Source organism: Lipotes vexillifer, unplaced genomic scaffold (genome assembly GCF_000442215.2).
Source record: "Lipotes vexillifer unplaced genomic scaffold, Lipotes_vexillifer_v1.1 scaffold524, whole genome shotgun sequence".
NCBI lineage: Eukaryota > Metazoa > Chordata > Mammalia > Artiodactyla > Lipotidae > Lipotes > Lipotes vexillifer.
Window position 1 is genome coordinate 1,831,107 of NW_006774722.1, and position 10,632 is coordinate 1,841,738.

Here is a 10,632-nt window from a genome sequence, read left to right on the forward strand (position 1 = left end):
GTACTATCAGGGGTTAGGGAAGATGGAGAGATGAATAAGTGAAGTATGGATGACTTTTAGGGCAGTGAAACTACTGTGTATGATACTGAAAAGGTGGATATGTAATTATAATTTGTCCAATTTGTCCTATAGAGTATATACAACACTACAAGCCAACCTATGGTAAATTATGGACTTTGGATGATAATGATGTGTCAATGTAGGATCATTAGTTTTAACAAAGTACCACTTTAATGGGGAATGTTGATATTGGGGGAGTCTACAAAAGGTAGTAATTTTAGGGACTTTCCTGATTGTTCAGTGGCTAAGACTACGTGCTCCCAGTGGAAGGGGCCTGGGTTCGATCCCTGGTCGGGGAACTAGATCTCACATGCCGCAACTAAGAGTTTGCACATTGCAACTAACGATCTCGCGTGCTGCAACTAAAAATATCCCGTGTGCTGCAACTAAGACCTGGTGTAGCCAAATAAATAAATTAATTAATTAAAAAAAAAATTCTGGGGAAAAAAAAGGTAGTGATTAAAAAAAAAATGTTTTCAGTGACCAGACCATGAAAAGCCTTATAAACCTTTAAGGAGACTGGATCTTATCCTAAGAGCATTAGGAAATGGCTGGTGAATGTTGTATTAGTTTCCTATAACTTCTGTAACAAATTATCACAAACCGGGGGCTTAAAACAAGAGGAATTTATCCTCTCATAGTTCTAGAGGCTAAAAGTCCAAAATCAGGACTTCCCTGGTGGTCCAGTGGGTAAGACTCCACGCTCCCAATGCAGGGGGCCCAGGTTTGATCCCTGGTTGGGGAACTAGATCCCTCATGCATGCCGCAACTAAAGATCCCGCATGCCACAACGAATTTCCGGAGTGCAGCAATAAAGACACGGTGCAGCCAAAATAAATAAATTAATTAATTTTTTAAAAAAGTCCAAAATCAAGGTGTCAGCAGTCCCCTGCTTCCTTTGACAGCTCTAGGGGATTTTTATTTTTTTTCCTCTTCTGTCTTCACCTGGCTCCAATGTTCCTTGGCTGTGTCTGCCAAGGAATCCCTCCAATCTCTGCTACTATCTTCACATGGCCTTCATTGGATTTAGGGCCCACCCAGCTAATCCAGGATGATCTCCTGGATTAAGTTAAGATCCTTAACTTAGTTATATCTGCAAAGACCTGTTTTGCAAATAGGGTCACATTCACAGATTCCAGGGATTAGAACATGGACATAGCTTTTCGGGGACCACCATTCAACCTACTGTGATATTAAACTACGTAACACACATCCGTAGGGTTGCTGAGTTAGTTAAGACTCTTTAAGTGATGTTTGAAACCTCCTCTGGCTAAACCAAGCAAAGAAAGGGGGCAGGGGAAAGAGGGTTACTGGAATATTACTGGGAAGGTCACAAAATTGAAGAAAAGTGAACAAGCTGGCCTTAGAGAGGCCCAGGGCAGCACCAAGGATCTCATCAGTGAGAATTCATGAATTATGCTTTAGATCAGGCATTGGCAAGTATTATTTTCTATGAATGACCATGGTCTATGTTAATATTTTCAGCTTTGCAGGCTATACAGTCTCTGTTGCAACTCCTCAACTCTGCTGTTGTTTGTGAAAGCAGCCATAGAGAAGATGTAGGTGAACGAGTATGGCTGTTTTCCAATATTTATTCCATGTTTATTAACAAAATTTTCCAACTTGATTTTTAAAAACAGGAAACGGTCAGATTAGTCTACTGCAAGCCATATGCCCACAGTACTGTGATAGAGGCACCCACCAAGACCAGATGAAATGCTGAAGCAGTCGTTGCCCACAGGAAAATCAAGATGCCCCTACCAGAAAGAGAGGGGAAGATACTTTCCAGTATCCTAGCATCTGGACCAGCGAATGAGTGTAGGGATGTGCCAGGCATGGAGGACCCCATAAGAGTGAGAACCACCATAGTTGCAGCTCTCATGAGGCTGACAGTCAAACTGAGATGTACACCAATCAAAGATGTATACCGTGAGTGTACAGTAATAACTGAGACACACACTCCAAAGGAGAGAACATAGGTTGACATCAGGGTTTCTCAACCTCAGCGCTATTGACATTTGGGACTGGATAATTCTTTGTTTGGGGGGCTGTCCTGCACCTTGTAGGACGTCAAGTAGCACCTTGGACTATATCCACTAGATGCCAGGATCAAGCCCCGCCCTACCTTTCAGTTGTGACAACTAAAAATATCTCAAGACACTACCAAATGTCCCCTCAGGCCCCTCAGAAGGGCATAATTGCTCCTGGTAGAGAACCACTGGTCTACAAGGAAATGCGGTAGGGCAACCTGCCTTCTTCTGGCGAATCAGGAAGGCTTACTCCAGGGGAATGATGTATGAGTTGAGGTCTGAAGCGTGAATAGAAGTCACCTAAACCAAGGAGAGGAGAGAATCACAAACCAAATGAGACAACAGCAAATGCAAAGGTGTCTGTGGCTGGAGAGAGCATATGGCATGCTGAGGAGTTCAAAGAAGGGTTACAAGAGTGGACCCGAGCATGTGTAGTTTGGAGTTTTGTGAAGCCACTGAGAGGTTTTAGCAGAGCCGTGACAGTAACATAGCTAAAACAAACAAAACGAGAGAGCTGAAAGCAACAAAAAAACGAAACACTTGTGGCAGTGGAACCAAAGAGAGCAAGAGAAGATATTTGGGAGGCTATAGCTACAAACTTGGTGAGAGGTGATGGACCAGTTTAGAAGAATGAAGACAGAGAAAAGTAAAAAGATTCAATATTAGAGGCATTAGGTGATGGATTGGAAAGGAGGTAAAAGGGACAAGTTTCAGATGTGACTTTTAGGTTTCTGACTTGGGCAGAAATGGTGGCACCATCCACCAAGGTCAAGAGCATCAAAAAAGGACCAGGGATGGGTAAGGATGGGTGAGGGAGCCAATGATATCAACCTTGCACAGGTTGTGTCTGAAATGCCTTCAAGACAGACAAGGGGAATTATTGATTGGGAGGTGGCTATAAAGACCTTGAACCCAGAGGAGAAATCAGGGCTGGGGGAGATATACTCGGGAGTCATCAGGGCAAAATGATCACTAAATCTGTGGGTGCAAATATAGAGTGAGAGAGAAGGTCTAGAACCAAGCCCTAAAATCGCCAACATTTAATGGCCAAGAGGAAGAGACAGCATTGGCGAGAGAGACCAGAGACCAAGGAGTGAGACAGAAGGGCAGCCAGCGGAGCGTGGGGAAGCGTGTGTCCTATGAAGGAAGGCATGGTCAACAATATCAAAGGCTGCTGATGTCAGAGAAGAGGCAAAAGACTGAGAATGGACCCCTGGTCAGTGACCTTGGAGGCCTGGGTGACCTCAGCAAGAGTTTTTCCGTGAGTGATGAGTGTAAAAGCCAGACTGGAGGTGACTGAGGAATGAAGGGGAGGTGAGCCAGTGTAGACTTCACTGGGGAGGAAAGAGAGGTGGAGACAGAGATTAGTGCTGGGGCTGCCGGTGGGAATGTAAACTGGGGCAGCCTCTGTGGAGAACAGTATGGAGGTTCCTCAGAAAACTAGAAATAGAACTGCCATGTGACCCAGCAATTCCACTCCAAAAAAACCCAAAAACACTAATTCAGAAAGATATTGATACATGCACCTCAGTGTTCACAGCAGCATTATTTACAATAGCCAATATATGGAAGCAACCTAAGTGTCCATCAACAGATGAAGAATGGATAAAGATGACCCGGTATGTATATGTATATGTGTGTGTGTGTGTGTGTGTGTGTGTGTGTGTGTGTGTGTGTGTAAAGGAATACTACTCAGCCATAAAAAAGAACAAAATTTCTGGTTCGGGGAGATAAATTAGGAGTTTGGGATTAACAGATACACACTACTATATATAAAATAGATATACAACAGGACCTACAGTTTGCACAGGGAACTATATTCAATATCTTGTAATAACCTATAATAGAAAAGAACCTGAAAATGAATATAGATCTATCTATCTATATATGTGTATTCTTTGTACATATATATGTATAAATATATACATCCCCTTGCTGTATGCTTGAAACTAACACAACATTGTAAATTAACTATACTTTAATTTAAAACTATTTTTTGAAAAAGGACAGAATTTTTCCATTTTCAGCAACATGGTTGGATTTGGAGGGTGTTATGCTAAGTGAAATAAGTCACACAGAGAAAAGACAAATACTGTATATCACTTATACGGTGAATCTGAAAAATACAACAAACTTTCGAATATAACAAAAAAGAAGCAGACTCACAGACACAGAGGACCAACTAGTGGTTACCTGTGAGGAGAGGGAAGTGGGGAAGGGCAATATAGAGGTAGAGATTTAAGTCATACAAACTATCACGTATAAAATAAGCTACAAAGATGTATTGTACAACACAGGGAATACAGCCAATATTCTATAATAACTATAAATGGAGTATAACTTTAAAAATTGTATATAAATAAAGTTAAGTGCTGAAGTTGGGTGAGGCTGGGGAGGGTTGGGGAGTTCAAGTCGTGGGTATTGGGGCATTTAGAAATGTCAGTGGGAAGGATCCAGTTGAGAGGCAGAAAACGATCATGAAGAAGGGAAGGGTACGGTGGATGGTGTGAGACCTCTGAGAAGGAAGGAGGCCATGGAACCCAAAGTCCTGCTGGAGGAATTCTCGTGAGACAGGGGAACTCCCTCTCGGATAACGGGTGAAAGGAGAGAACAATAGTGAGGCTGGCCTGGGTGGCAGGAAGTTAATGAGAAGAAAAGGATGGGCAGACAGGGGTGGAATACAGTGGACCCATTTTGGGGAATGGCTACTCAGTCTCTTTTTTTCCCCTCTGGAAATTGCCCCTTCTTCAGGTCTACATGGGAAACAAAAATGGTGGAAAGCTGAATGCCACTTTGTCCAACACAATACTGTCCCCTGACCACTTTTGATTAGTCCAGGAATAGACACTGCAGGCAAACTGGGTCAATCAGAATCCCTGTAAACATGGTGGGACCCTGGCAGCCAATTTGCATCATACCATAGCCCTCTCTTGGCCCAGGCAAAATAATTTTCTTGATTCACGGATAGACACCTCATCCAGTCCATGAGATTGGACGTGAAGCTAGGATATTCAGTCTTATCCTGGACAAATTTTTGCATAGTGGGGATGGAAATTTAGGAGATTTTGATGGTCACAGTTTCTCACGTGTAACGCATAGGGCACGGAAATGCGTACGGCATTATTTTGTTGAGAGGGAGATCGAAGCAGAGGCAGAGGAGAAGCATTTATGAGAAGGAGGGTCCGGAGAGCTCTCCAGACCCTAGTTCCAGTCTTTCCCTGCCTATATGTTCTCTCTTCCACAAGACTTCTCATAGCCTTACGATAAATTCCCTCTCTTTCTTAAGCTACCTTCTAGTTCTTGCATCCAAGTGTCCTTACCAATTCAGCAGGGGAGTAACAAGTTGAAAATTTTATTTGAAGGAGTCCCTGAGTCATTTAGTCATATGTATCCATAAGATTAGGTAAAACTCAAATAGCGTGAAATTATGAATAATTAATTTCCGCCAACAAAGCTGAATGTAATGGTAATATACCTTGACATTATAATATTAAGAATAAAATAACTGTGGGCTTTTTCTAAAAGTTTCTTAGGCTCTTAGGGTACATTTGATCATAAGGAGGCACTCATTCAAGCTAAGTCAAGCAAAAAGAGGAATTCATTGGAAGGACACAGAGATGGGGGCCTCATAGCAGCAATGGTTGCAAGTACAGCTGGTACTCATGAAGAATCGGGGCTGGTCCATCAGAAGCAGAGTGTACTGTCTCTCAGGAGCCAAAGCCACCAGCTGGATCCCTCACCTCTGCAGTTCCCCTGTATCTGATTCCCCAGCTCTAGCCCTACACCACCTCTTGGCTGCAGCAACCAACACCCTTGAACTAGTGTCTCTGGTCCTAGCTCCAACACCTGGAAAAGAGAATTAATGATCCCATCTTGGGGCATGTCTACTGCAGTCCAATCTACCGTGGACAGGTGAAATTGGGGCTAACACAGAAGCTGACACTGTCCCTTCAGAAAGGGCTAGGGGGAGGGCTTCCCTGGTGGCGCAGTGGTTGAGAGTCCGCCTGCCGATGCACGGGACACGGGTTCGTGCCCCGGTCCGGGAAGATCCCACATGCCGCGGAGCGGCTGGGCCCGTGAGCCATGGCTTCTGACCCTGCGTGTCCAGAGCCTGTGCTCCGCAACGGGAGATGCCACAACAGTGAGAGGCCCGCGTACCAAAAAAAAAAGTAAAAGAAATATGAACATAAAAAAAGAAAAAAAATCTTCCTTTTCTGAATTTCAGGAAAACTTTATCAGCACTTCTGTCACAGCAAATGTCATTTTCACCCTCATATTTAAATGATCTTTCTCCTTAGTGGATTTTCAGCTTCTTGATGGCATAGGTCATAGTCACCTTGGTCACCTTGCTCCCTCTGTGGTATGTAACCTTGCATCTAGAAGTTCAGTAAGTCATTTTACTTGCATCATAAAGATGTAGCCAAAAAATAGGGGAGTTTTGCAATCTTTGGATTTTTTTCCTTTATGATAAAGTGATTCGGCAAAATTAAAAAAGAAGAAACTCTGTGGATGTTTGGAGGATAGACTGAGAAAGGCTCCTGCAGTGTCTAGGTGAGAATTAGTGGAAACCTGGACCAAGACGGTGGCAATGGAGATGGGGAGAAGTGGAGAGATGTGAGGTGTGTTTTTAAAGTGGGACTGATGCAGGATTTGCCTTTGGATTGGATGGGGGAGGGGAAAGAAGTTAAGGATGACTTGCAGGTGTTTGGTATTGGTACCTGGAGCTGGTGGTCCCATTTCCTGAGAGGGGAAGAAGGCAGAAGCACCACGTCTGGGGTGCTAATGGAGATGTTGGGATGCCCATGGAGAAGCCTGAGGGTGAGGTCAAGGGGCAGTTGGGTCGGTAGATACACGAGTCCGGAGATGAGAGCAGACACGAGGGCTACAGGTACAAATTTGAGTTCTCAGCATAGAGATGGCTTCAAAGATGGGGGTGAATGAGATCCCCTAGGGAGAGAGTGGGGAAGGGAAGAGTCCAGGCCTGAGTCCTGAGGCTCTGCAGTGTCTAGAGAACAAGTACAGGGACAAGAGGGGAAGGAGTCTGAGACAGAGCAGCTGAGCAAGGAGGAGGAAAACCAGGAAAGCGTGGGGCTGCCGATGCCGAGGAAGGACAGTGTTTCAAGAAGCCCAGAGCTGGGCTCCCCTGGTGGCGCAGTGGTTGGGAGTCCGCCTGCCAGTGCCGGGGACACAGGTTCGTGCCTCGGTCTGGGAAGATCTCACGTGCCGCCGAGTGGCTGGGTCCGTGAGCCATGGTCGCTGAGCCTGCGTGTCCGGAGCCTGTGCTCCGCAACGGGAGAGGCCACAGCAGTGAGAGGCCCGCGGACCGCAAAAAAAAAAAAAAAAAAGGTCAGAGCTGCCTGTGCATTTACTCTCGATAGATCAAACAGACTGAAGACCCAGTGGTGTTCTTTGGGTACAAAAGAAAGGTTGAGGGCTTCCCTGGTGGCGCAGTGGTTGAGAGTCCGCCTGCCGATGCAGGGGACACGGGTTCGTGCCCCGGTCCGGGAAGATGCCACATGCCGCGGGGCGGCTGGGCCCGTGAGCCATGGCCGCTGAGCCTGCGCGTCCGGAGCCTGTGCTCCACAACGGGAGAGGCCACAACAGTGATAGGCCCGCGTACTGAAAAAAAAAAAAAAAAAAAGAAAGGTTGACATTGGCAAGTGTAGTTCAGTGGCATGAAGGAGACGGAGACGGAAGACAGACAGGAGTGGGCTGAAGCACGACTAGATGAGGAATTTAAATATTGGGGTGTTTATTATACACTCACCGGGTAAGACCCTTCAGACTCTATCTGTCCAGCCTCCTAAGCCTCTCCCAAATGTACTCACTTTATCCCCACACCTGCCTCAATCTCAGTTACCATCAAGTCTCACCTGGATGTCTCATCCACAGCATCCTAACTTCAAACCCTTTCTCTATGGCGGCCAGAATGACCTTCTGAAGACCCTACATCTGACATGTCACTCTTGTGTTTAGAAGCTTTCGACGGCTACCCATTACCCAGGGGATAAAGTCCAAACCACTTGTAAGTTTCTAGGCCATATGGCTCCTGCTTGGATCTCTGTCTCTCTGTCTCTCCCTCCCCATTTCATCTTTGCTCTCCAGTCATTTTCTTTCACTGTCATCTTGGATTTTTTCTACTGTGCCCTCTTTGTACTGTTGTTGTCCTCCAGGTTCAAGTCTGAAGTCTCAGATTAAACATCACTTCCCTAGAAAGGCTTCCCTTGACCTCTCTCTCTGAGGTCAAGCCCTCTCCTCTCCGCACTTTCCCTATCATCAGAGACGACATTTCTTTTCTCTTTTCTGCCATCAGCACTAGATAAACAGCGTCTATGGTTTACAGCCCATAACCCCGAGTAGGCACCCAGTAAATACTTCTTGAATGGATTAAGTGAAACCAACTTCTCATTTCCAAGGAAATTCTCCACCAGAATTTTTCTGAAATAGGAAAATATCTTAAAAGACTTTAGAGTCCTTGTTTTCAGTAATGCAAGCTAATTTGGACATTTTAGATGAGGCTTTTCAAAAACAACAGGTCAACAATATCTCAGGAGGCAAGACCTATAGACTCAATTTTTCTCAATCATTGCTACTTACAGATGGAATGTAATGCTTTCACTAGGGATTGTTTGTTAATCCATTTAATAATAAGTAACTTTTTGGTTGAGAGAGAGGTGAGTTAAATAATCCCTGATTCCATAGAAGCAAATAGTTATACATACATTAATCTGCCTGCTTTCAATTCAGGTACTGTTAAAAAGAAATTCCAAGAGGAAAAGTAGTCGGAGTTTAACAGCCATCCATTCTTTGCAACATTTTCAGAAAGCAAATGAAAATGAACCCTGAAACAAGCCAACAGCAGGGACACTCATTAACTTAATACACTTTAATCTCGTGAACAGAAGCTGGAGCCGAGTCACTTAATCCAGAGCCACGGACTCCCACCTCTGGACACCTGCAAGACATCCAGGCATGGGTGTTCCCACGGCACCTCCAATCAGCACGACCCAATCTGAACTCATTTTCGAACTCATTAGGGTCCCGTGCAGAAACCAGCCCGCCCCCTGGGCTCCCCATCTCCGTGGTGCTCCACCCCTGTCACACAGGCTGCAAGTCTCAGGAACATCTTCCCGGGCTGTCTCCTTAGCCATCCCCAAGTCTGCTGCATCCTCAGGACTTAACCTCAATCTCGCAGCAGCCGCCCTGGCCCCTTCTTAGCCCCCGTTAACCCTCACTGAGGCCTCTTAACTTGCATTCCCAGCTCCAATTTCCCTCATCCTCATCATAATGACTAATACTTACTGAGCACCTACTGTGTGCAAGCTCCACGCTTGGTGCTTTACATACGTTAATGTATTACATCTTTCCAAAGAGTCCTCAGTGAAAAACCCAACTCCCCACCACCATCTCCCCGAGCCTACCTCTCCCACTTCATCCAGGATTCTCGCTGGCCTGCCAGGTGCCAGTCTCAGTGGCCTTTGGGTTCCAAGGACACACGACTAGCCTCTGTCCGGCAGCTCTGCTCTCCTAGTGTTCTCTCCTTGGTCCAGCTTGCTTCGCTCCTTTTGCCATATGACTCTCAGCTCAAATATAAGTTTCTTAGAGATTGCCAATGTTGGGCTCTCCTATTATCACAGAATACCAACCAGCACTCGTCACGCTCTGTTATTGTCTCATTTGTTTGTTCCCTCAGGTGAATACAGGCTCCCCCAGGGCGAGGGTGATGTACGATTTGTTCACCAATGAGCTCCAGGAGTAGCATAGTGCCAGGCACTTAGGGACATGCAATAAGCAGTAGTCAGATGAGGAAAGAAGGGATGCATGAAAGCACAGTGCTGATGAGCCCTTTGTAAGTGGTGGCTGTGATCTATATATCTATACCTGTATATACATATATATTCTTTTTCAGATCCAGAATATATATTTACTTTTTCAGATTCTTTTCCATTATAGGTTATTACAAGATATTGAATATAGTTCCCTGTGCTGTACAGTAGTAGGTCCTTGTTGGTTATCTACTTTATGTACAGTGGTGTGTATCTGTTAATCCCAACTCCTAATTTATTCCTCCCCTTTCCCTTTTGGTAACCATAAGTTTGTTTTCCATGTCTGTGAGTCTATTTTTTTTTTTGTAAATAAGTTCATTTGTATCATTATTTTAGATTCCACATATAAGTGATATCATAAACCCCGTGCCCAATAAGTTGGCCCTGCCCTTGTGCCCAGGGGTCAGATGAGGAAACTGATGCTCAGAGGACCAAAATTCCCAGTGAAAAAGACCCGGAGCTGGCACCGGAAACCAGGCCACGTGTGAGTCTAGTTCCAAACTTCTATCCCTATCCAATATCCCTGGGGCCCAAACAGGTTGCGCTTCTGGATCAGTACGGGCGGTTCCCTCTGCCGCGTGCAGGCTGCCCTCTGCGCTCCACCCCTCCGCGCTGGCCCCGCTCCTCCGCCCCGGCCCTGCTCTTCCCGCCTGGGATGAGGCGCGCGCCCGCAGGGGGCGGGGCCGCGGGGCCGCGCGCGCGCTCGCCCGTCCGCC